The sequence below is a fragment of the Mustela nivalis genome (assembly GCF_964662115.1).
Source record: "Mustela nivalis genome assembly, chromosome: 2".
NCBI lineage: Eukaryota > Metazoa > Chordata > Mammalia > Carnivora > Mustelidae > Mustela > Mustela nivalis.
The window spans coordinates 178,849,525-178,877,154 of NC_139021.1; the positions used below are offsets into that span (position 1 = coordinate 178,849,525).

At 46.3% G+C, this 27,630-nt stretch overlaps 1 long non-coding RNA gene across 1 annotated transcript; it reads right to left on the bottom strand.

Moving 5' to 3' along the window:
• Window positions 1–218: 218 nt before the first annotated feature.
• LOC309860461 lies at window positions 219–3,185 on the bottom strand. Its single transcript, XR_014309383.1, has 3 exons — window positions 3,110–3,185; window positions 1,805–1,920; window positions 219–412 (listed from the first exon to the last, which is right to left on the bottom strand). It is a non-coding gene; the product is annotated as an uncharacterized lncRNA (long non-coding RNA).
• Window positions 3,186–27,630: the final 24,445 nt, after the last annotated feature.

Here is a 27,630-nt window from a genome sequence, read left to right on the forward strand (position 1 = left end):
CATTTGTAGTTGTTGTATACATCTATGCTCCGTGTGGGAATAGCGTCATTCTCAGCAAAGCCCCTTGTTGCCCTCGGAAAGCCTCAAGTTTCCAAAAACTTTCCAGTTCTTATGGACCAAATACACCCTTTGATTACTGCAGATATCTGGGCTCAACATTCACCAGCCTGTAGAAATTTACCCAATTCCAAAGGTTTATTTAGCCAAAATCTTACCTATAAATGTGTTACAATACACACTTGAATTCAATGAAAACGGTTTTCCCTCAAAACTTCCGTGATCCAAGTTTTAGTAAGAAAGATGGCTCTTGTCTCCAACAAGTGAGGTTTCAAGCAAACAACAGTTCGTATCTCTATAGGGACGGTGGCCTGGCTCATGGAAAGGTCCTGGCAAAGCTGGGCGCATTCAGATCCTGGGTTGGGACAGGGTTCATGACAGGAAGTGCTGGCTCAGGACGAAAACAGAATCAGACAAGCAAAAAACAAGTTGCAGGTGAGGGGCGACTGCGTGGCTCAGTTGGTTGGGCGTCCGACCCTTGGTTTCGGCTCAGGTCATGATCTCAGGGTTCGTGGGATCGAGCCTCACGTCAGGCTCCCCACTGTGTGGAGAACCTGCTTAAGATTCTCTCTCTCCCTCCCTCTGTCTCTCCCTGCCATACTTGCTCTCTCTCTCTCTCTCAAAACAACAACAACAAAAAAACCTAAAAACAAGGGCAGGTGATCCCTTGTGAAGGAAGCCAGGGAATGAGAGCCACACGAGAGAATTTATTTCGTGCCTCCTGTTGGCACTGTTCGAGCCCCTTGGGGTGTGCTGTCAGAGCCATTTGTGACAATAAAACTCCCCCCACAAAAAGTTAATTCTGCCACTCCATTCAGAAACATTTCTAGCCTAAGAAAAGAAATAACTTCTATAAAAACCATGTAATTCTTTAGCGGCGGGTGTCATGGGCCTTGCGGCTGAAAGCAAACTGGGTTTGTCCAGCAATCTCTGTGTCCTAAAGCAGGGCGGGGCAAACTTCTTCTGTAGAGGGTGGATAATAAATATGTTAGGTTTTGCAGGCCAAACGCAATCTCTGCCTCAAGTACTCAGCCCCGTCACTGAGGTGTGAAAGCAGCCACAGATAATACATAAATGTGGGGGAATGGGATTGTGTTTTAATAAAGCATTACTTATGGATCCTGAAAATTGAATTTCACGTCATTCTCAGATGTCATGGAGAATTCTTCTTTTGACTTTCAAAAACTTTTAAAAAATGCAAAACCAAAACCCATTCTGAGTTCACAGGCCATACAAAAGGAGGTGGCCGTCCAGATTTGGCCTGATGCTGAGTTTGTTGACCCTTGTCAGAAAGAAAAACCCTAACTTGTAATGGGATGGAAATCATACCTGAGTCATCATAAGTCTAGAGGAGGAAAATGTGAGCTTGAGAATAGCTCACTTTAACTGTGGTCACCCTACAGACTCTTGAGAAATGGATCATCATCTCTTAATCCAAATAGTTATCTGTGATTTCCATGCCGCCTGGTCTGTTTTCAGATTATTGAATAGAGCAGACAGCAGGTTAAGTAGCCTGCTCTCCAAATCCTAGTTCTCGCAGATAAGCCAATGGGAATTTGGATATAGTTAGGATTTTGATGAGATAGAAAGTTGCACTTGAACGTGTCCACTGCCGAGAAGGACATTTTAGCAATTCTGACCTCTGCCTGCTTCCGAAGGGATTTGTTCATGGTAGGAGCTTGTGGTGTGTGTGAAAGCTGGCGATGCATTTTTAATCACCAGCTGCATTGTTTGTATGTAAGCTCACCTTTCCTGCAGGCACCAGGATAGCCCAACGGCCACCCCCGAGGAAGAGACTCACTCTGAATGGGTTCCTGCCACGACCACTTCTTTCCCACTTGGGAGCATCTGCCGTTTCAATGTCTGGAAAACCAAGAGATTTTGAAGAGGTTGCAGACTGCACTGTTCAAGGAACCATTATTAAAAGCGAACGAACGTTCAGCAAAAAGAGAAAGTTGGGGTGGGGGTGGGGGAGTAAGCAAGCGGTTGATGCCTCTGCTTCTTTGAAGGGAAATGTTGAAGAGTAAGTTTTTTTTTTGTTTGTTTTTTTAATCGTCCCAGGAAATGTAATTGGCCGCCCCCACCTGTGAAGAACAAGCTCTTGGATCACTTAGCCTACCAAATGATCAGGTTTCCCACCAGCCACCCAATCTTTCTCTGAGGAACAGAGCTTTCTCTCAAGTTAACATTTAAGGGGGCACGGCTCAGGTCATGATCTCAGGGTCCTGGGATCGAGCCCTGCATCCGGCTCTCTGCTCAGCAGGGAACCTGTTTCTCCCTCTCTCACCTTCTCTGCCTGCCTCTCTGCCTACTTGTGATCTCTCTGTTAAATAAATAAATCAAATCTTAAAAAAAAAAAAAAAGTAAACATTTAAGTCCTAGTGGGACCATTGGTGGGGTGTCACAATAATTAAAGCACAGCTTAGAGTTGCCACATACGTGTCTGAGCAGCACCACGTCCTGTGGAAGTCAGAGAAGGCCTGTGGGATCCAGCCAACCAGACTCTGGCAGGACTGCTGTTGGCGATGAGGAAGAAATAACAGGAATATCTCCAGGATACACGTGTATTATACAGAAGTTAAAACAAACAAACAAACAAAAACCCTTTCAAAAGTGGTCGACTAGTGATTAGGGCTTTATTATTATGCTTAGCTCAGGATAGATTAACATGACCCCAAAAGAGAGAGGGCCATGTTCTCATTGGTTTTTAGGTCTTGTTCATTGGTTAAGACCAGGATGCAGAAGCCACTTTGAGCTGTTTTCAGCCTAACAAAGGCAATTCTCTGTAAGCTTGCAGGGCGTTCTTCTAGAACCCAAGGACACTGCAGCCAGACCTGGAATGCAGCCGCCCCAGAACAGGAAAGCTTGCGATGGTCACCTCACATCTCTGTCTTTCTTTCCCACGGAGAAGGGGACGTTTGCTTCCACTGGCGTCCTGCTAGATGTCTACCAACCTGCTTTCCGGGGGGAGATAGCCTGGATTCTCAGTGTTTGCCAATCCCCCTCATGCAGATCCAAATCCTCCCACCACGGCTGATCCAAAGCTACCAACCTGAAGGGGGAGCTGGGGAAAGAGGTCTACTCGCTCCCAATGAGCGTCTCCTCCAGACTCTCAGGTACACAGATACGAATAAAATACAAAATAATAATAACAAATGTAATAATAATGTAGAATAATTAGGAAGTGAACCTTCTTTTGAGTATTACCTTTGTTTTTAATATAATTTATTCATTTGTAAGTTTACATAATTTTTAATAACGGCCGTGTCGACGAATTTCCCTTGCAGAACAACTGATTTGGAAATCAGCGCGTGGGAGCTAGTGCGCCTGCGCCGATTCAAGCCCCTGCGGGGTTTTTTTTCCACTTTAGTGCCCCGCCCCCGGCTTCCTCGCCCCGCGGGGCCGCCGGCGGGACCCCAGGCCCAAGTCCACGGCCCAGGAAGAGAGGATGCGGTTGGCTGAGCCGTTCTCCTTTGGCCAGTCAGCCGTGGCTGGGGATGGACCGGTCCTCCCGGAAGGGGCCGGGATGCGGCGGGGCCGGAGTTTCCAGCCACTTCCTTGTCGGTGGGAAATGCTCGGAAGGTCGCGTTTGTGCCGCGCCTGCCCTGCCCGGAGCCCGGCTTCTCGTTTTGTCCTCAGATCCCGGGATCTGGGGGTTTCTGTCTCCATTTTACGGAGGAGGATACTGAGGCCCAGGGAGGGTTCGTGACTGGCTTGAGCCCCAGCCAGTCCATTTAAATCACAGAGCTGACATTCAGGTTCAAGCCCGTCTTGGCCCCAAAGGGTTCTCTCCACGACCCAGGCGTCTCCCGTGGAGAAGCGGCCCCCGCGGGCGTCCAGCTCCCGACCCTGCGACCCTGCGTGGGAATTGCCACAGCTCCTCCTCCCAGTGGGTAAAGAGGGGGTAGAAGGAGAGAGCCAAATAAGATACGGGAGCAAAAGGATGTCTTATTTTTACCCCCCCCCCCCCCCATGTCTCCTGTGCCTGCCTCTTCTTTCCTCTGGTCTCCGGGGGGCAAGGGGCAGATACTGGCTTCATTGTAATTTCGGGTTTTGGTGCAGACCTGTGGAGTTGAATAGGAGTGTGGATGCTTGTTTTTTTTTTTTTTTAAACCTTATTCATTGTTTGCCCTGCCCGGCTACTTTTGTGTGTTCCTGCCCCCAGGTATTGGGCCCGGTCAATTCTTCCTGCAATTAGTATTCATGGTCAGCTGAGCAGAACTAATGCAACAAACCGTTTTTACTTTGAAGGTCAGATTACATGCTTCTGAGCTCCTGCAGGAAAAGGCTCTTTATGAGTAAGTTCTTCTCGACTATCTCCAGGAATTTAATTTTCCCTCTTCTGAGTTCTCAAACTCGCCCATTGAATTCTTCCATGTGATTCCCCAGGAAATACTCCAACCAGACAGATAGCCAGATACAGCCAAATTGTTAGTATTTAAAAAAAAAAAAAAAAAAATCCTTCCTGGGGGTGTAAGACACGTGCAGTCTGTGACCCTGCCTGTGTTAGAGGGGCACCTATCTCTCCCCTTCATTGCTTCCTGAGATAGAGGTCTGTCATTACTATCAATTGCATTAATTAAAAAAAAAATGCCCATTCATTTAAAATGGATAAAAGGAGGGCGCCGAGAATTCTGACTTCTGATTATTTTAAAATTGTTTCCAGTTATTGCAGGTAATTTCCCAGATAGCAGAAGCAAGAAATATTCTTTAAAAAAAAAAAAAGATTTGGAAAAAAATTTTTTAAGAATTGTAAAATGGCATCTTTGTACTGAATGCGTTACCAATTAATATACCTATTACTATAAATGAGCAGAAATGGCTAGAAAATTTATTTAGATGCTTTGGAAAAAGCCTAATCAGTCCACAAGGATGGCATAAATCAGCTGATTTACACCTGGGGCCATGTGAACACACTATGTCTCCGCTTTTAAGATGTGCCGACACCACAATTTTGTCCTATTTTCTTTCTTTTTATCCTCTTTATAGGTAGAAATAGCATCTGAGTTCCTGCTGACGCTCTTCAGAGGTTTATATTGTGTGAGAAAACAAAAACAAAATCTAAGAAAGGAGTCGTATCTGCTTTTTTAAAAAGATTCCGTGAATTCTTGGCTCCTAAATCTTATGCCAGATTTTGTTTATGTTTTTCATTTCAGACTAAAAGATTTTTACTTATATACACATCTTCTTTTGGCAGCAGTGAGCCTCATGTCCCTAAGACTGTGTTTTCCATTTTGCTTTGGCCACTAGGAAGCTCTGAGCCAAAATCGTGGCTGGCTTTCAGCAATTTTTAGGACCCTGTGGTGCTGAGCCAGGTGTATGAACCCCAGCTCTGGATTCCAATCCACGCCATCCTACTTCTCTTTTATTCGTTAACATTTTGTGCGTGGATTCCTATAGGCCGCTTCCCTCTCACCTTTGCATTTAAAAGGTGAATGAGCTAGATAGAGTGTGTTACAAAAATCTGCTTACGGAGAAGATGGTGAAATTCCCGAGATGGTGATTCCCATCCCCCCACACCCACCACCAGGGCCTCACCCAGCGCTGGGCCCTCTGGTGCCCAGTGATGAGGGGGGTAAAAAAAAATATATCGGCAGATGATAAAGAGGCTGAGGAGGGCTTAGCAATGAGACCCAGGAAGTTTACTTTCCATTTTTTTTTATTATGTTGTTAGTCACCATACAGTACATCATTAGTTTTTGATGTCGGGTTCCATGAGTCATTGTTTGCGTATAACACCCAGTTTCCAAAGGGCTCTTAAACCTACTGGGAGGAAGCATTTCTGCTCTTTGTAAATGAGGTCTTCCTACTGTAGGGGCTCGAGAGCGTGGCCTTGGTAAATGGGTTGAGAGCCTTCCAGGCTGGCGAATGTGGGCAGACCAGAGTCTGCAAACCCTTCCTTAGCAATGTTATGCTGTTTCTATCTCCCTATACACGCATTTACACACAAATTTGAAAACCTCACTGCTTCTATCTCTTCCCTCCCTCTTTCTATCCCACCAGTTTTCCTATTGAGGGTTTCCTCATCAGGGTCCCCAGAGACTACATTTGCTTCCAGGGAATGTTGCCCAGACATGTCTACCCTTGCCCCATCCCTGTAAGACCCTTGTCCCATGGGAGAAAGGAGGTCTCCTTTGAAAACACCTTTTTCCTCTGGAGGGTTCACTTTAACAACTGTATAAAAGCTATAGCTGCCTCTGGAAGAAAAAAGTAAAGGTGAATTTTCTCCCTTGTAATCTGTTTAATTAATTAATTGAGCAAACACAGAAAATGCAAAGCCAATTTTTGGGATCTGATCAAAGTACAGAATCTGTTTTCTTGCAACACACCAAATGATCATGGCTTTCTTCCTGAGAATACTGCAGCATCCAGTCCATCGACTACTCATTTGTAAAAAAACAAAAACAAAAACAAAAACAAAACACGCAACCTCTCCCCCCACCCCCCCGCCCCCACAAAACCCCTCTGTTGGTGGATTTCTTCTCAAAATGCATGTTTAGGACAGCAGAAATTTCTGACAAGTCAAGTACAGGTGATTAAAGCTTGCAGCATAAATCGGTTAACATCTGTAATTTTCCTTGTTCTTTAATGCTATTAGTTATTTCAAGGGTAAAAAAGGATGTTTTACTTAATTTTTTTGAATCTTACTAGGTACCCGTAGCTTAACTTAATGATTTGTATAAGTGATAGTAATTGCTGGGACTACAGTTGAGTATTATTAGCTATAAAATGAACATGGTTATATGTCCAACAGAACTAGCAAGGGACAGAAATGCAGTTGTATCCAAGAGAAAATAATTATAGCAATAATCAGTGTAATTCATGATAATGGCTGAATTGAATTTCACACCATAGCTCCAAGCACTTACATTTAATGAATGTAGTTTGTGCTTGTTTACTAAAAAGGTTTTTAGCAGAAAATCGATAATGTAACTTCAGTGTTTCTAATTGCAAATGCAATTATTTTTTTTTAAAGTAGCGGTTCAGTAAGGATTTTGTAGAGAAAATTGAGGTATGTGAGTGCTGCACATGCTGGCGCTTTAATTAGTCTATCTGTACATTAGTGCTATGGCGCCTTAATATCTATTTATTACAACATATTGATTAAAATGGATTTGTATTCAATTTTAAGGCTAGCTAATGTAATGGACATTGAAACTTTTCTGGAAGCGTTGGCTGGGATTACAGCATGTCACTGGGTAATGAGGCTTTCCTTCAAGAGGTGATTTCAGAAATCGTCCTACAAACCCAATAGTGGGGCCAAGGAGGGGAGGGCCAGGCTACGTGCCAGTTCCCATGGAGCGAGTGGCAGGGACACGTGTGGCGTTTGGTAAAACAGGTGTGTGCATCTGTAGCATGACTGCAGATTCTTGTTTACTTCGGGTAACTCCTGTGTGCGCCTTTTCCAAGCCCATGGTACACTTAGGGTGGTTATTGGGCATCGATAATTTCTCCAGAGTAAAACCTTTGGATGGGACTTCTGAATTTGAAGGCCCACAGCTAGTCTAGCCAGAAGCTGAAGGCAAGGGCGCTGTCTCAGCTCTCAGGACTTTGAGGAAACCGATGGGCTCAGTTGAGGTCCAGCGTTTACGATGCACACCGATGTGAACTGATGGACTGGCTTTCTCTGCATAGCTGGATCCTTTGTTCAAGACCAGCCTTACGCCCAGCCTTCTCCCTGCTTACATGGTCGCCACAGTCAGCCTCACGTCAGGGCCACCATCATCATCGTCACCCTCTTTCTTGAAGTCTTGTCTTGTCTTGATACGGTCTTGCTGAGCATTATGGGAGCTTTATTCCACAAGAGGGGGTGAAGATCTGATCCTGGACAAGCTGAAATTCTTTAAGAGCCTAAATTTTAAAGGATATCTGCTGGCCTGGGATTTCTGACCCTGCTTTGATGAAATCCTGGTGTTGCTATCTCAAAACCAAAGTAATTGTAAACCTGAATGTTGAGTGGCAGGAAGGAGTGTATATTACAACTTTATAAGCAACATTGATATGCTACTGAATCCCAAAGACTTTCTGGGGGGGATGGGGTGGGACAGAGGAGAGGGAGAGAGAGAATCTTAAGCAGCTTCCACACCCCCATGCGGAGCCCAATGTGGGTCTTGATCTCACGACCCTGAGATCATGATCTGAGCCGAAATCAAGAGCGGTTGCTTAACCGACTGAGCTACCCAGGCACATCTGAATCCCAAAGTTGTTTTTGAAGAGCTTTGGGTCTATGTGAGAAGCAAATGTACCAAAAAAACAGAGCTCCAACGGGGTCTTCTATCAAAGTTTAATTAAAAATGAGCCCCTGGCAGGAGGCTGGTTGAGTTTCTGGACGGCTGTGACAAGGTCTGGGGTGTTAGCATTTTGGAGAACTGCCCCCTAGCCTCGAAGGGTTAGCGAGGCTCCCACAGCCTCCAGGGGCTTAAGAACCGGGGACCGAGGGTCTCGCGCTCCTCTGGCTTCCTGTGGCTCATCCCGTGAAAACCGCACAGAGAGCCCTTCCGGTGTGCCCTGCACTCTGCTGGGTGCCTCACCTCGGCCGTCTCCTGCTGTGACAACAGCCCTGGGAGGCGGGTGGTATTGTTAGTCCCGTTCTCCAGATGCGGACATCAAGGCTCAAAAAAAAATAATAATAAAATTGACGTGAAGTGGTGGCCCAGAATCGGACGGCTGGAAGGTCGTGGGAGGAGCTGCAGTTCCCCGTGTGTCCTGCACTTCGCTGGCTTCCCACCGTCTGTCTCACGTGTTCCACACCCTGCGATTATTAGGTCGAGTCACCAGAAGGGCGTTTTTCTCACGGCTGGGCTGAGAATTCGATTTTGGTGTACCTCTCCCCATCTCTGCTCCCCGCCACCTCCCTCCACGTCCGGGCCCGTCCACAAATCCGTCAGAGTGAGGTGCGTGAGCGATGCCACGACGCTGGGGCGTCTGACTTGATTGTCTCTCTTCATGCAGGGAGCACGGCTGCCTTACATGTCAGGTGGGAGCCTCTGCACCGGCCGGGAGTCTGGGGGCTGAGCCCGGGGCCCCCTTCGTTGTGTCGGGACCTGCTTGGCTCCGGTTCAGCAGCACCACGCAGGTGGCTTTCCCTTTCCAGGGCACGTCCCATGAAGTAAGTGAGCTGGGGAATTGGGTAGCACGTAAGTCTGTTGTCGGGGGTGGATGAAGGAGCGGGGGGACCCTCCCCTGTGGGACCTCTGGGGAGTCCCTTCCCTTCCAGAGTCTCAACTTGCACATCTGCAAAATGGGGCTAATACCCTGGCTCCCTTCTGAACTTGACAAGGCTCAGATGGGGGGGTGGTCGGTCATCCCCGCTGCACTTTGGAACATTTAAAGTGCTCGGCCAGGCTAGGGGGGTCCTTCTAACTTACAAGGAAGGTAAACAAAAGCAGCAGGGTGGGTGGAATTTCTGGCCTCAGCCGCAGTCCCATCCAGAAGGGAACATCTGTAAGACCCCCTGCCCCAGGCCTCCTTCTCTGCCACTCTTAAGGATGAAACAGCCCTGTCCTTTTTCATGGTCACAGTCTTTGGGCAGGGGATTAAAAAGTTAATGCTTTGCTAAGCTCTCTTTGTTTTCTTGGATTGGGGGAGGCTCATGGTGTGTCATCAGTATGGCTCCTTGGATCCAACCAGGAGCTGCTGCTTGATGGAAAGATCTCGGTCAGGCTGGAAAACACAGACACCCTAACTGTTTGACCAACAAATGTATAGAAAATAGCGGCTGGTTCTAAGTAGCAGTTACATAATGATCTTAGCCCAAGAAAATGCGGGCTCAAATTAAGATGATTTCACCAGGAAAACATTAAGGTAGACAAAGAGTTCTTAATAAATAGAAATAAATAGTGCTGGGCTCGCGCCGTGGTCATTTTCGATGGTTCTGTGCCCTCGCCGCTGCCGCTCAGGCTGCCTTTTCCGCGGGACTCAGAGCGACGTTTTGCTCTACAAAAACAACTAGCTCCTTTCCAGCCAATGATTACTTGTAATTATGCTTTCCCCTGCTATTATTCTAATAGACCTGTCATGTTGCTCGGAGGACTCTGGCATTTAGAATATACGACGGCTTTTATGGATGGACCGCGGGAACACTTACTATAGCTCTATTTCTGAATTATCAAGTTCTAGCCTTTTGAAGTCTGTGTTAGTGGATCTCCTATTTATGAGAGGTGCTGTGCTTAAAGGTTTGCTATTGATGAAGAGGTCCAACAGAGCCTTTATCGAAAGCACGGCAGCGTTCTCCCTCAGAGACAAATAGCCGTGCTAAAAGGTATGGTGTGTACCTAGGCTGCAGATTACTAGCAAGTCCCTTCAGAACAGTGTACTTCAAAAATACCTTTATGCTTCTTGTTTGTTCTCTTTTCCATAGAGACGAGTGACAGTTCTTAAAACGTAGCAGGGATGGATGCATGTCGGGTGTCGCTGGGTGTGGACAGTCCTCGGGTGGGGGGGGCGCGGCCCTTCTGGCCCCGGGTATCCGCGTAGGTGCCTAAGCGTGGCTTACATTCCCCACGCTTGCTTTGCAAGAATTTGCTTTTCTTTAAGTTTCTTTTATTTAAAGGTGTACTTGGCTAGACTCGAGTACTTTTGGGAGGTGGAGGAGGGTTTATGAACCGGGGTGCCTGCTCTGGGGAGTCTGGGCAGCGCTGCTGGAGGCAGAGCAAGGGCCCATGGCTGGGGTCTCCGGGCAGTGATGTGTGCAGGGGGCGGGTGGCGGCATGTGGCTCCCAGCAGGGTGGGCGGGCCGTGCGCAGACACCTTCGACGGGGCGGCCGGACAGAGAACTTGTCATCAGAGGCGGTTTCCAGAGGTCTGAGTATCTGTATCTGGGCAACTTAGGGACCACCAGCAACTTAGGGACACCAGAAGTGTCTTTTAGCAGTTAGCCTGGTTGCTTTTTCGCAGACCCAGCGGTGCAGGCGTGGGAGGCTGATGGAACTGGGCGAGGCAGGCACTTCGTGGGGCCTGGGGTTGAGATCACAGGGAGAGACACGGTGAGGTTGACACGCGCAGGAATTTGCCAGGAGTCATGGTGTCCTCGAGTTTTCAGCAAGCACCCCAGATGCAGCCAGATCTCCCTTGGAGGCTGACATCCAAAACACAGAAGCCGGACCCCAGAGCCACTTTAGGCCCGGCGGCAAGAATTCGCCCTGATTCCCCAAAGAAGGCTGGCTGTGGCTCAGGAGTGCTGGCCTGGCGCTTTTCATTGGGACCTGTCATGCCTCAGAACCCTGAGTCCACACCCCCTGTCTAATTCATCGTCACCCATATATTTTACCATTACGGATCGCCTTCCCCTTAAGCTTGTCTATTTACTAGCCGGTGTGACAGATGACAGTGAGTGTGAGCCGCGGTGGATGGCATTTGTGCGGCTCTGGTGCCAGAAGCGTTCCACGCGCCGTGTTGCATATTTATTGATCTCCATATTCCCAATAATCTGATGCCCGTCACCTCTGACGACGTTATGCGGAGAGGTCAGCGAGACGGGGCTAATGAAGCTGTTGCGAAGATGGATGTTGTTCCCACAACATTACCCTTGCAAATAGCTCTCAGTGGGGCATTTCACTGTCGGGCAGGCATTTGAGGACTTTCTATTTTTTTTTTTTAATAGTTGACGTTAACATTAAACAAAACCCGAAGCTATTAAATCTTAGTATTTATATACGATAGAAAACATGGACGCCCTGACATCCTTCCAAATGAAAATCTTATTAACAGACACAGTGCTTGTGGCAAAGTCCTCAGCAATCAGAGATTGGCTCGGCTGTCTGGAATGTGTGACGGATTAGTCCGAGCTGATGTGAGGGACCAAATGGGAAATGGCTGAAGTCTGCAGGTTTAAAGGGGCAAACGGGAGGGCGGGCTGGTGCTGGAGGCGCGGCCGCTCTGCTGCCCGGCTCCCAGCTTCCGAGCTGCGGCCAGTGGCTGACACAACCTGCACGCGGGTTTCGAGAACGCTTTGCAGGAGAAAAGGAAGAATATGAGGTAGTATTTGCAAAGAGGATCCCATTTAATAAATGCGGCACGGGAACCGTTGACCCCGGGAAGGCTTTGGGAGCGCCTAGGGAAATGTTCAAGGTTTCCCTCCCTGCTCCCACATCTTTAAAACATTGAAGATTTCCCACACTGGAACCTAGGGCCCTTCGAAAACCCTGCAAACGGCCTTTTAGAGACTCTCACACTGTCCGTCCTGAGGCTTACCGTGTTGGACAGTGATCCAGAAGTTTCTTCTAAGGAGCCTGTCTTGGTTTAATTCGAGGTACATATTTATTGGTTAAAAATTCATTGAGAAGTTGTAAGCATCTCTGTGCCAATGTAGTTTGTGAGAAACCTGTTGCATATCTTGGTAGGGCCCCTGAAAATTTGGGGTTCTTTAAGAAAAGCATAATAGAGCTTACGTTTGAAAGGCAATCTTTTGCAAAGGGGGTGTGGTTCAAGTGTTTTCTTCAGGACACCGTTCCTCCCCCAGCTTGATCCCACAGTGGACACAAGCAAGGATATGCAACGGAGCTGATAAGACTTGGCTACTGGCGGGGCGCCTCGGTGGCTCAGTGGGTTAAGCTGCTGCCTTTGGCTCAGGTCATGATCTTGGGTCCTGGGATTGAGCCCTGCATCGGGCTCTCTGCTCAGCAGGGAGCCTGCTTCCTCCTCTCTCTCTGCCTGCCTCTCTGCCTGCTTGTGATCTTTCTCTGTCAAATAAATAAATAAAATCTTAAAAAAAAAAAAAAAGACTTGGCTCCTGGCTCATCCAGAACTTTCTCAACCATGAACTAATTTATCCAGTGCTAGCATTTAGGAGCATTAACCCACCACATTCCTACAGTCACAAAGTCGAAGAACTTCTTGACTTGTTTATTTTGTAGGGCTGAAGGACAGATGCTAGAGAGGAGAGGGTTAACGATGGTGCAGCTGGTTCCTCTTTCCATCACCCCTGCCTTTGTTTCCATGTTTGCCTTTTGCATTGTGTTGAATGAAGAGGTAGGAAGGAATTGAGGAATTCAGGAACAGTGAAGTTCATTGCTGGGCAGGGGCCTGTGTTCTTTTCACACGGAAAGCTCGTTTCTCCTTCATCCCCCACCTCCTGGGGTAAGCCACTATATACGCATATATGTTTACTAATTTGTATATAGTATGCTGCTATATAGTTCTAGGAAGATGTCATTAAGAAAGCATTTTCTCTCTTTGATGCATCCCTAAAAGTCATAGGGGAAACAAAGCCAGGTGATGGCCCAAGCCGGCTCCAAGTAAGGTAGAGTGGTCCAGCGTGCTGCCTACAATTTAAGAGACACAATTCTCACTAAAGAAAAACACCACTGAAAAGTCATATGTGAGAGTTGCAAGTTAAAGCTACCCTAGGCAGCTTTAATTTAGGCATGAGCCAATTACACGGAGAGTCGTTGCTATAGTAACCAGTAGACAATATGGTGTTTATGTTGCTACTGAGATATCTTGGTCTTTACCAAAATGAGAGGGAAAAAAAAAGGACTTCCAGGAGCATACAAGCACAGCATGAAGGGAACATTTCTCATAACCATTCTACTTCGGCCATTTATTTATAATGAGATGGATATCTACAACTAGATACTACCCAAGGGTTGTTTTATTGTTATTAATATTTTCCCAACTAAGATGTCCTCTTAAAAGCCTAGCCCCCTGTGGCGTATATGAAGGCACCGTGACCAAATCTTGAATGGCCTCCAGGAGAATTTGTGGTTGGGCCTGGCTCACCCTGATTGTAGGCCGGGATGGGTCAGTCAAAGGTGAACCCAAAAATCAAGAATGCTCAAGAATTCAGGGCAGGACGGATGCTGTGAGAGCTTGTGCTGTTAATGCTCGTGTGGGTATCGGGTAGTTAGCATGATTTCAAAAAGCATTTGAGGGCCTTTCTAGAGGCAATTAAGGTGTTCCAAAGAGGACTTCTGACCAAAAAACAGCTGTCTCACACCTAAGGCTGCAGCTGATCGACAGTGAAGAACATAGTCAAGTGGGCACTGAACATTGTGATGCGAGAGTCTGGCAGGCGGACCCCAATGCCTCAGGTCCCAATTTGGATATTGGGGTTTGGCAGCGAATTCCTTGCAATTCATCTAATAGTTGCCCTGCCTTTTACTGCTATAGATCGCCACTGCCGAGGCGGGTGTGTGCAGACTCACGGTATTTTCAGTCCATTCAAATTCTTAAAGCGAAATTGATTTATATTAATTTATTTAAAAAACTCTTGTCAATTATGGCTTTTTCCTTTTGGGGTGGCATAGGGGACTCTTAAGAAGGGGAAATGCAGAGGTAGAGTCCCACCAGCCCCCGCTGATGGGAGTAATGGAAACAAAGCTTCAGTGTACCAAGATGTCTCGGTCTGTAGATACTTTTGACTTCATACTCTTCTTAGCCAGATCCATATGCCAGTTTTCCTCTAGAAAGACAGCACGGAATAGAGGAGCAGACATTGTCTTTGGAGCCAGAAAACCCGAGTTCTAGTCTCAGTTCTGCTTTTTCCTAGGATATGGCTCAAGGGAAGTAATCCGTTAATATTTCCCATCTGTAAAATGCTGCTGATAATGCCCACCCACAGAGCTGGGAGAGGGTGAAGCCGGGTGCTGGCATGCTCCGGCTGGGGATCCGGGCCATGGGTTCTTTTGTTTATGCCCCCTCCCGCTTCGGCCAGCCCCAGAATGTGGGTGACTCACTTGCTTAACCTGGTCTCCATTTTCCCATCTGCAAAATAGCATCCCAGGCCCTGCTTCCCCTCACATTCTGCGATTAGGTGGCCCAAGCTTCTCCAGGTTCTTAAATGCCTTTCCCTTAAGAAACATTGTGCAAAAACTTCTCGAGTCTGGAGTCTGTGGTCAATGGCCAAGCTCTCCTTTCCCCTGAGTTTGAACTGCTGCTGAGCTGAGAGCTTGGTCTGAAACAAAGTCCTATATGTATGACAGACCCGGCTTCTGAAACTTGAAGGAAACAGGAGATGATCCACTTAAGCTTTTCGCCTTTAGGCTGATGGTATGTTTTTAAATCTCATTATACAGATGAAGCAATCGAATCTCCCAGAGTTTATGTGACCAATGCAAGGCCTCACAGTCCTCAGTGACCTACTCTAAGTGTAGACTTCTAGAGGGTTCACCAGAAGGGAGCCGTTTCCAGGAAAAGTGTTCAAAGGCTAAGGCTGGGGAATCTTGACTCAGTGGCTATCAAAGCAAACACTGCATTGCTTGAGAAAGAGGGGGTGGGCCAGGTGCCCACAGGAGATGGGAGGCGGGGGAAGCAGGGGGCTGGAACTGTTTGAGGAACAGGATTTGGTCACCTGATCCATAATTTCCCTCCCATCGCCGAAGCCCTCTGTATCTGAGCTCCTTCAGCGCCTTGCCACCCTGCACCATTGCCTCCAGATTGCAAAACCCATTAGACTGTGAAGTAAGGCAAGGAAAAAATCAATTTTTTGTCTAGCCTCAGAAATTCTTTGGAATAATATGTCAAAATGGTTATCTTGTCTGTTGCAACTGGCTTGAAAATATCAGAATTTCTATGGATATTTATGAGATTTCCATGTACCATCTGGCTCTCTCCGTGTGAGTGTGTCTACACAGATGCTGGGATAATGTACAGGGAGCTAAGCGTATTTATTTTTACAGAGGGTAATTATTACAGTCTCTCCTTCCAGAAACGAGCCTTTTGTTTTATGTTTTCAGTGAGAACTTGTGAAATATTAAGATATTTTACTGCCTTAATGTTCTGAATTGTTTGCCTCTCCATATTGCAATCTAAAACTCATTAAGAGTTGAACAATTTAATCAGAATGAATCAAGTTGTGAAATGGATACACGGGCAGTTCACACGGCCATAAAGCATGGTTGAAACTTTTCTGAACAGCTTAATAAAACTTAGAAGGCAGCAAGAAATAAATGATTATCCTGGACGGTATCAGAGTAAACAGAACCCGGAGCCATGAACTTGGTAATTGCTCTCACTCAGCACATTTGCTCAGGCTTGGTCTTAATTCATGGGATGGACCCATGATTATAGGGATTCAAGTTGCCAGTCCTATAAAATTTTTCTCTTAATAATGTGCATGATCAGGGAAGCAAAGTGTAAGTGGGGACATTAAGCCCGAGTTTAATTCCAGAAATGTTCTTCCGTTACAAATAGTCTCTGGGGGTGCTTGGAGGCCCCAACCCACAGTTTTGGGGGAAGACCACAATTCCAAGAGTGACCTTTTCATTGAACTTTAAAAATATTTATCGCGGCACGGCATTCTCCCTGCAGAGGCAGCCAAGTGTGTTTTCTGCAACTGGGTTTTAGTTTCATTCCCGAGTTTCGATTGTATCCACATCAAATGTTCCAAAATATCGGGCAGATCAGCTGTATTTTGCACTTGAACTCAGGGTGCGCTGCAAGTGACCAACTCATCCTTGCTTGCCTGGAACAGCGCTGACTCAGGTAGATTGGGGTGGTTGGTAACCCAAAAAGTCTCAAGCCCCAGATTTTTCCTAGCCTCAGCACCAGAAATGACTCTTCTTTCTAATGTAAGAATTTTGCCTACAACCTCTTAATCAGATGATTATCCAGAATTGTTTCATCTGCCCCCCTCCTCCGTTTCTTCCTTTCTTCCTCTTTTTGGTAACAAAATAATAACATTAATTTTTTAAATCCCATCTTCTGACAACGAATTGAAGCATCTGTTTAGGGTTCTAGCATGTGTCTGGGTTTTGAAGTTTCCCCATCTCTCTCTGGTCAGTGAGAACTTGTAAAACAACAATATATTCTACCCTTCGTGTATTATAAATTCAAATTGCACCCCTGTGCCCTGTGTCTTTGTTATTTTTGTAATTGGCATCAGCATGGCCCCATTCCTACCCAGCCCAGCTTTGGGAGAGCCCAGCTGGAGGAGCTCCTACAGTCTTGTCTCTCTAGTTTCTTCCTCATTATCAGGCTCTCACCTTCAGGGTTGTGTTTGTTAGCACCTGAGCTCGTCAGCTTCCGTTCCTGCTCTTTGGACTGTTCAGTCGGACGAATTCGAACTCTACCACGTCCCAGATGTGTCACCAGGAACAAAGGCTGTCCCTTAGTTTGTTCTGCCTCTTTTTTTTCATTTGTGAGGTAGAGATAGTAGGACCGATGCTCTTGAATTGCCTTAGGTACCAGACCATAAGGGCCAAGTGCTTTGGTGTGTGAGAGCATGCTTGGCTGTGATTTTTGCCAAGTCTGGCCGAAGCTGTGGGCTGTGATGGCTGGCAGGTGCCCATTAACAACTGACCAGGAAATGCTGATTCCAGTGTAAGCACAAGACCCTTAGGCCAGGGGCACCCGGGTGGCTCAGTGGGTTAAGCCGCTGCCTTCGGCTCAGGTCATGATCTCAGGGTCCTGGGATGGAGCCCCACATCGGGCTCTCTGCTCACCAGGGAGCCTGCTTCCTCCTCTCTCTCTGCCTGCCTCTCTGCCTACTTGTGATCTCTGTCTGTCAAATAAATAAATAAAATCTTAAAAAAAAAAAAAGACCCTTAGGCCATGATTTCAGGGGCATCTCACGGCCCATGGTCAAAGAGGCACCATCACAGAAAGAGCCATCTCCGTTCTTTATGAATTGTTGCTGGGCTTGCGGAATGTTTCAAGTTCAAAGTCAAACTGAATGTTGTATGACAGTTTATGTAGAGATCCCAGTCCTTTACTGGAGATTCTGGTCTACCTGGGTTTAGTTCTGCATATCCCTTTCCCGGACTACTTTTCATTAGAGTAATCAATGTTGGTTGTGATATGTCATTTCTATTTGTTTAGTGGTTACCCTTAAGATTTTAAGATGCACATTGATATGAACAGATATGATATGAACAGAACAGAAATTTTCCCAGGATCCTTATCCTTCTTCTAAACAATATGAGGTTGTGAAAACCTTACACACGGCCAGTAGTAACAGTGAGCATTTTGGCAATGCTGTGTCATCTCTCTAATTATTACTATAATTGTTATTATTATTATTATGAACTGCAGATCCCAGATATCATGTCTCACCACCTAGAAAGACTTTAGCTGACAAGAACTCATTTCCCTTAAATAACCACTATGCCGTGATCCCAGCAAACCACATTAGCACTAATTTGTTAATATGACCACTTACCCCTTCCATATGTAAATTTTCCCAGTTGTCTCAAAAATCCCTTTTTACCGAGAGTTTGTTTGAATATATAGTCAAATAAGGTTCACATATCACAGGTATATATGTTTTTAAAGATTTATTATTTTTGAGAGAGAGAGAGTGGGAAGGCTCAGGGAGAGGGAGAGAGAGAGAATCCAGGCAGACTCCCCGCTGGTGTGGAGCCCAACACAGGGCTCGATCCCATGACCCTCAGATCATGACCTGAGCCAAAATCAAGAGTCAGACGCTTAACCATGGGCCACCCAGGGGCACCTCACACATACATTTTTTTTTTAAAAAGATTTTATTTATTTATTTATTTGTCAGAGAGAAGGAGAGAGAGAGAGCACACAAGCAAGCAGAGAGAGAAGCAGGCTCCCTGCTGAGCAAGGAGCCCGATGTGGGACTCGATCCCAGGAGGCTGGGATCATGACCCGAGCCGAAGGCAGCAGCTTAACCCACTGAGCCCCCCAGGCGTCCCTCACACATACATTTTGAAGACAATGGGGAATGCCCTATAATCTGAATTTTGCTGGTAGCTTTTCCTTTGTTTCCTATAACTTGTTCTTCTGGTCCCTGAGGTACTATAAACCTGTGTTTAAATTCAGTGACTCTTTGAAATTCAGGACTTTTGGGGTAATAACCCTTCAGGGATGTTGCTGTGTACGGATTGCATCATGCCAAGAGGCGCAGGAATGTCTGGCATCCCACACTTACCGATACTAAGATTGGTCATGGTTCAGAGGGTCTCAGTTGAATCCTTTATTATGAAGATCTCCATAAAGCTTCCCATGTAATGCTTTTTTATAAAAAATTGTGGTAAAATCGACGTCACATAAAGTTTCTCATTTAACCATTTTTAGGGGTATAGTTCTTTGGCATTAAAGCATCTTCCCAGAGTGTGCAATCATCGCCACCATCCATTTCCAGAACTTTCATCATCCCCAGCTGAAACTCTGTGCTCATTAAATAATAACTCCCCATTTCTCCTCTCCCTGGCCTCTGGCAACTGCTGTCCTACTTTCTGTCTCTGGGACTGTCTGTTCTGGGTACCTCATATAGGTAGAATCATACCAGATTTGAACTTTTGTCCCTGGCTGATTCCCTTAGCATAATGTCCCCAGCGTTCGTCCATATCATAGCGTGCTTCAGAATTCCATTCCTTTTTCAGGCTGCATCCTACTGCACTGTAGAGATAGGGCACCTTTTGCTTATCCATTTATCCGTCAGTGGATACTTGGGTTGCTTTTGGCTATTGTGAATACGACAAGGGTGCACTCACCCAATACTTTCATCCTTCACTGACGGTATCTGTCCAGGTCCATCATTTCCTTACAGGTTGCAAAGTGATTTTAGTTCTTGTGTCCTTCGACACAACTCTGGTGGCCTTTTATCACTTGTCTATTTCTGGTGCAACAAAAAGGTATCCCAGACAAACCTTGTACATTTCCTACCTGAAAGAGGAAAACCTCCTTTCCTTCCCCTTTTCTCCCTCCTGTGGTCTAAATATTTCACCACCGGATAGCAGATGTGTTCTTTCTCAGTTCTTTGTGGATGTCAACTGGAAGTCCTACCTGGAGCCGGCATCAGATCCCACAGGTTAAAGACTCAGTCCCACAGGATGGCCCCCACCCCATCTCAGACACCAGTTGTGCTTTTTACTATGAATTCAAGATTCCCAGGTACCTTGGGTACCTCCTCAGGTTCAGTATTTGTTAGAGTATCTCAAAGAACTCAGGGAAACTTTATCATAAAGGATACAATTCAGGAACAGCCAGATGGAAGAGATAATTGCCAGGGCAAGGTCTGGAGAAAGGAGTGAAGAGCTCTCATGCCCTCTCCGGGCACGCCACCCTGCTGGCGCCTCCATGTGTTTGCCAACCCAGGAGTTCACCAGACCTTGAATTTTGGTATGGTGGTTGTGTTATATAGGCATCATGTTGGCTGAATCATTGGTCATTGGGTATTCATTCAATCCCCAGCCCCTATCCCTTCCCCGGAGGTGAGGCTGAAGTTTCCAGCCCTCTAAGCCCATGGTTGGGTCCCCTGGCAATTAGCCACCATCCTGTGGTTGTCTGGGGACTTTCCAAAAATCACCCCATTAATATAAACTCCAGTGGGGTTGAAAGGGTTTTAAGAATAACAAAAGATACTCATTTCACTGTTCTTATCAGTAAGAGTTTTAGAACTCTGTGCCAAGAATGGGGACGAGAACAATAGGTGTTTCTCATTATAGATCACACTATCACACCGTTCATTCCTGAAGTCAGTCATTGTTTTCAGAGAGACCTGGTTCATTTGGGATTTGGCAGTTAGAGACTCTACAACCTGGGAATCTGGTGTGCTCATTACCAATGATTGTCATGGTTTCAAGGCTTTTCAGTAAACAGTGCTAAGATGTGTATTTTTTGGACAGAGAAAAATTATAAAGTCCTATTGAGATATTAAATTCAAAATTTATGGGTGCCTGGGTGGCTCAGTGGGTTAAGCCGCTGCCTTCGGCTCAGGTCATGATCTCAGGGTCCTGGGATCGAGTCCCGCATCGGGCTCTCTGCTCAGCAGGGAGCCTGCTTCCCTCTCTCTCTCTCTCTGCCTGCCTCTCTGTCTACTGTGATCTCTCTCTGTCAAATAAATAAATAAAATCTTAAAAAAAAATTCAAAATTTATATCACAGTGTTTTCACTTTTATATTTGCATATTTTTAAGATGAAAATCTTAGTTCTGCTGGATTAACATGATTGTTTTATTCTAGGATATACCTAGAGTAGTTTCAAAATAATAATGCCAGCATTTATAGGATAAGATTTCTTTTCAGTTGTTGTTCTTAGCTCGGATCCCCATTAAGGATGTATAGTCAAGTACGTGCTTTAACGTCATTTCAAGTAAACTTTTTCCCTTAGTGTGTCTCTACCAGTGACTTGCTCTACAGGTATTAGGTGATTATGTTTCAGTGTACTGAAACACCTCAGGATCTTTTCTTTTTTAATTTTTTTTTTTAACTAAGAAAAATATTAGGGGGTTCTAAAGAGAAAAAACTATATGTAACCTGTGTATTATTATAGCTCTTAGACAGTATATAATAGAGATATCCACAGGGGTCTTGTATCCATCTTTGCCCGCCCTATTCTGTATCTTCTTTCCTGATGAAATGGAACCTTTTCCCCTAGTTTTTAGCTTACCCTTCAGTTGTTTCCTTTTAAACATACAAGCAGACCCTCACACATACACCGTCGCTTTTCTTAGACAAAAGATGCATACTTTTCAGTGTACCCTGCACTGCAACGCCACTCCAAGTCTGGGCATTTGGGTTCTTTGCAGCAGTTAGTACCGTAATCATTGCTGAAATTAACAGCCTTGTGATTACATGGGTTTGCATTTTTTCCCCATGCTATCTTTCGATAGATTTTTTAAGCAATGGGACTGCTGGGCTGCAGGGTAGATGGGGGGTAAATTTGTGAGTCTGTGCCCCACTTCCCTGTGTGGAGTTTATCCTCATGTGCGCCCCTGTAATCACCCGTAACGTATGAGCCTGACTGCTTCCTACAGCGTCAGTAGCCATCCTGCGGGTGTGTGGTGGTGTGTTAGCTACTGGGAGCATTTGCCGCGTTTATTTTTATCTTGAGATTCCTAGACAGTACAGATTTGGAAACTGCCCCCCCCATGCATGTTGGGGTTTTTATTTCTTGGGGAACAGGGGAACTTTTTGCCCTGCCCAGAGCCTCATCAGATCACATTAGTTTTTGAGGCTTCCTAACACAGGAATTTTCTGGTTTCATTTTGATGGAGGGGGCAGCCTTTGAGGGCTCCTGCATTTATGCTGTGTCTCTGTTTTCATCCGCGTGTTCTGCCCTCAGTTCTGGACCACGGAGCTGTGTAGAGATCTGATATCCTCTTGGGTGCCAAGTTTTCAGCCTCTGAATTTTGCCAGGCCCTCTTGAATTCTGGCACCTGGGCGAGATTCCCTTCCTTTTTTTATAGCTTCTCTGTGCGTTGCGTTTTCTGTGTATGCTTCTGTGTATAATAGAATAAGTGGAGGGGGGTGGTCTTTAGAGTCTCAAGTGTCAAGGTAGCTAGAAGAAACTCCATGGACATTTATAGAAGTTACACCAAAGTGGGGAAGTAAAATGGAAATTGGGAGTGAAGTGATTATTTGCTATGCAAAATCAGTCTTTAAGATTGGGCTTCTAATGTGTGAAATTAAAATTTTGCCTCTCACCAAAATTGAGTTTGAATGTATTACACAAAATGGGGTACCCCTGTTGTGTGAAGGAGCTGTCTCTCTCCCCCACGTCTGGGTGGTGGGCTACACATTTGCGCGTGGTAGGTCTGAGCAGAGAAAAGACAATCACTGCATTATCCTTTTGGCCTCATTCCAAAGTTCAAACCCCGAACACACCACAAAACATACTGTACCAGATAGGCCTCTGGGAGGAATAGATCATGAAGGGAAAAGGGACCAGGATTATCCTTAATGGGATAATTAGTAAAATCCTTTAGTCAATACTGTTTAATTTCCTTTCAGATTCCTAGTTGCCTATTAGCAATGTAATCAGTGCCTTCTGACAATTTCCAAAAGGATCTAGGGCTGACCTTTCCCCTTTCAAAGGGGTGGGCCTTTGGTTCTCTTCTACAGCTCCAGATACTTCCACACACTGGTCTCTGTTGACTGTGGTTTTGTGCCAGAAATCACATTAGATGGGAAGTAGCCCAGATGGCGGGGAATGGAATAGAATGTTGACGTTTCCTGGGGTACAAGATTAGCTCGGCTTGTATGCCAACAAGAGTGCTTTCAGGTGATGCATTTTATAAACAGAGAACAAGTTTTGGTGTTACCTGTTGCTGCCTTGTCCCGTGGAACCTGCCAGCGTGTGCTCTGCTAGGTATGGAACGGTTAGCCCTCTCCTTGGAAGAAGAGTTTTTGGAAATCTTCTCTAGCTTGGATAACTCCTAACTGGTTTCTTTCCTTTAATTTCTCCCATATTTACATTATGCTAAGTGAACAGGATGAAATGAAATGTCTGTTTTCTCAAACTGATCATATCACTCCCCTGCTAAAAACACTGTCCCCTCCCTCGCCACCAGAGAATCCAGTCCAGTCCCCAGGCCTGGCATTCAGGGTCCTCCAAAGGGGCCTCATGACCTTCTTCTCTTTCACTCTCCTCATCTGGCAGCCCAGATGCCCCAAACTCCAGCCTTTGCCCGAAACTCTTCCCTGGGCCTGTGACACCCTTCCCATCAGAGCCATGCAAGTGACCCTTGACTTGTGGGACCACAGAGGGGCCAAGGACAACTGTGCCAGGGCTCCTGGGCCACTGGTTTTGAGCTTTACCTGTGATGGTTCTGTGGCTTTCCTTCCCCTTTGTGCAGAGTCACTCAGCTTTTCCAGCTTGATGTGGCCATCTGCTGGGATTGGACTTGTCTTTCCATCTTTGCCTAGCCAATTCCTATCTGTCCTCAAGACTTGCTGCCCTGGTGCCCAGAGCATGCCCTCCATATTTTTTTTTAACCCCTTTTTCAGCATTTGTCATATTGAATTATAAACTTTCTCCAATTTTTGCTTGGCATACATACCAGAGGAGGAATCTTGCCTGGTAAGAGGAGATTAATGGGTAAGGTGAATTAATGAAAGAATGGATTCCGAAGGGGTATTTTCAGCCAGGCACCATTTTGGCTGGAGGAAATTGGACCAAAGGATTTGGTGGGGCCCCATCATGCTGTGTAAGGAAAGGGGGGTAGATTTCATCCTGTTACTAGCCAGAGTATTACCCTCATTCTGGCCTGCTCTGCCATGAAGTTTAGGCTAGTTTCCTGGACTGAAGTATCGGGGGCAGAGCCTGGGACCTCCAGATCCTCCCCAAGGGCATCCTTCCTATCAGAGGAGATGCTGACTGAGTCGATTTTGAGTCAATGAGATTGTGTGAATAAGTAAGAGAAAATTCATTATCATGATAAAAAAAATATATATGGCGGCCTCTGGAAGGGATTCGAGGACTCAGTATGAATAAGAAGAACATACAAGGTTACTTCAGTCTGAGGAAGGAGAATGAGCTGAGAAAGAGAGAACAACAGGCCCAGTGAAAAGAGGAATGGAGTCAAGAGGCCTGGACTTGGCTTCATTGTGACCCTAGGTCATTTGTGTACAATTGTGTAGCTTCCCATTCATTCAGCTCTCTACCTGTTTGTGTGCTCAGCCATCAACATGTCTTCCCAATCATCCGTCCACCCATCCATCCATCCATCCAGACATGCATTCCCTTGTCCACTAATCCATCTGTGCATCTGTCCATCCAGCATCCACCTGTCTGTCTAGCCCATCCAAACATTCATCCCTATCCAGACATCTGTTCATCCATCCAAATGTCTGCCCACCTGTCCACCCATCATCTGTCTGACTGCCCATCCGTCCTTTCATCTATCTGCTATTCATCTGTCATTATTAAACACCCATTGTTACATCGACCGGAAACCCAAATATGAGAAAAACATTGTCTCTCCATCCATGGGATTCAGTGTACTATGGGAAGAATGTCAAACAAATAATTTCAGTGTAATAAGATAATGTTAGAAGAGTCTTCTCTCCTCTGTGCTGAGAGTGAGAGCATCTGTTTGCCTAGAGTCAGCAAAGGCTTGCCAGAGGAAAAAGTGTTTGAGTCCAGACCTGAGCAAGGACGTGTTTATCACCTTGGCCCTCAAGTTCTCCCTCGCCTGTGAAAGACAGTTATGGGACCAAGTGACATCCATGTAAAGCTGTCTGTGATTATGTGAGTAGCAGGTACACTGGACACCAACGCACAACATGGGGGCTAATGGGGAGGGGGCACAGAACCAGTTAAATACTCAGCCGGGACTGGAACACCGCATCTTTAAGGTGCCCCCAGGGCCCCCCATCCAGAAACTGGTTATTGTCTGTGGGTTGTTGGGGGGAAAGTTTCGCCGCCCTCAGTTACTCCTTTCCTGGGACAAAGCTAGACCTGGGCTTTCCAGACTTGTTCAGGGCCCAGGGCCCATTGTCTGTAGTGTGCCACGAACTCCATGAATTTTAATAGCCTCCATTCAGAGTGATTAAAACCTTAATGAGATTTAATTATCTTGATGTTAAGTGTTTTGTGTTAAGTTATTGCATTCTGACCACTCATTGTGCACGGCCCGCTCAGGGCGCCTAACCCTACCTCTACCTTAATGGAAAGGAAAGTTGAATATATTTAAATGAAATTTCCCCCAAAGTAATTGCTTTCAATGAAACACCAAGTAGGCAGCAGGATTGAATTTATAAATTGGGCTGGCCGCAGATGAGAGCTACCATATTTGGAATGGTTTTCATTAATCCAGGGTCTCCAGAAGGAGCGATGTGAAAAGTGCAGAATGTAAGTGACAGGTGTTTATGGTTCGCGATTGCATTAAACAGGCTCTTAAGTGCAGGTTAAAGGCCTTTGTGAAATATAGAATATACCTTAAAATGTGGCCTAAATTTCTGCCATTTGGGGCTTTGCATGACTGAAACCTACAGAATTAGCCAAGGTTCGGTTAATCAACTGTCCGTGTAAATTGCGGCCAAGCAAAATGCTGGTAAGTCCTGGGGAGCGCAGTTTGCTCGGCCTGTTGCTTTTTTCCCCCCTTCTTCTTCTTCCCCTGGGCCTTCCAAAGGCCTTCAGCTGATGGAGAGCTTTTAATTTCACATTTTGGCCCCCACCGCAGGTGATAAACAAAGGTTTCCCCACTGCTCTGGCTGGGGTCAGTTAAACGGCCTCCCCGTCAATCCCACTCCCCGTAATTACACACAAAAGGGGCCTGAGATCCACAGCTAATTTGTGGCCTCTGTTTAGCAGAATTTAATAGCAGGTATTACTGCTGCCGCGGTAATTAAGGACCTTTGTCAATAAGACGGAATGGATGGCCACACTTGGTTGTAATCAGTGGGCTCTCGAGAGCCAGAGGAGTGAAAAGGGAGAGAAGCAATCCATTTTGTGAATAACACGGCCCTCCTCGGCCCTCCCTCCCTCCCAGATCAGGCAATGGAATAATAATTCCCCAGGCAATGAAAGTACAGGAATAAAAGTACTTACCCTCCAGCCGGTGATTTTTTTTTGACTTTTTATTTACTCTACTGAGCTTTCTTATTTGCTCCAGGCTGCATTTGATGAAGTATTGTTTAAACAGCACCGAGCAAAATGGATGTTGGGAGGTGGGAAAAGGAGGAGGAATTTTAACCAGGTGGCGAGGGAGGCACCCTGCTTTAAGGTGGACAGCCTTTGGGTTTATCAATTATTTCTCCAGGATACAAAAAAAAAAAAAAAAAAAAAAAAGACAAAACCAAGTGGCTTCGTGAAGAGGTGGAGGGTGTCATTTAGAGCTGTCTCTGAACATAGTCATTCAGCTCTAAATGGGTCGCCTGTAACAAGCGAGAAGTGAACTTGGGGGAGCATTGTCACCCTCTGCCTCCTCCCTAATGTACCAATGAATGGCCCTGCAGAGGGGGCGGCAGGGGAGGGGAAGGGAGGGGGCTGGCGGCCACAATTCAAAGAGACCTTCAAGGTGTGTGCCCCTCGCGGTAATTGGAGAGGAAGCTGCCTTTCCCTCGCCTATTCCCTGCCTTTTTACTGGTTTTAACAAGCATGATGCTTTTAATAGTGCTTTGAGTACCATCTCTTTATACGCCTCTCCCTTTTTAAAGCAGCTTTAACTATACTCTTTCTGTCGCTAATGCCTGAAAAACTTCTACCTTTAATCATTCCCGGATGAGGCGGCAAACAAGCGGCCTCCTTTCCTTTTGCAATTACAGTGGCTGCCGGCAGGGAAGGGGGCTGGTGGTGGGAGGGAGCAGGGGAGCTGCAAGTCTGTGGACTGTGGGATTTGCTGCCAGGCCCCAGAGCTTGGCGACATTACAAGGGACCTCTTTTTAGGGCAGGGCTGGGGGTCAGTTTTAAACAGCCAAACCTGCAAGGTGGAAGACAAAAATCCATTAGACCGCCGTGAACAACACACCTGGCTGGGTTAATTAAAAAAATGGAAACCTGTTTTCCAGTATTCCAGGATACTTCCAATGTCCCCCTCTCCAACACATAGTTTCCCTTCTTTCCCATTTAGAAGCCAACCCCAGCTGGGCTAAGGGGTGAGGTCCTTCTGGGAGATGAGATTGAGGGGTTTCATATGCCCCTTCTGGGCTGGGGAGGGATTCAGGGTGGGCTGGCTCCAGGCGCAGGTTCATAAACAGAGATGCAGAAGGAAGGGTCCACCCATGTCCCCCAACCCCACCCCCAACCAGCATTCCCACAGCTTTTGGGTTCTTCAAAGAGGTGGCAGGGGGCAAGGCCAGGAGCTGCAGGGCTGCTGGGAAGGGCCCCTCGCTCAGTTAAGGGGACGCATGAGCCCCTGGCCCCATATAGCCCAGGAGGGGTGAGAGGGCCTGGGAGGACCTTAGTAGAAGGACCGCTTTCCTCATCCAACCGGCTTTTTGGCTT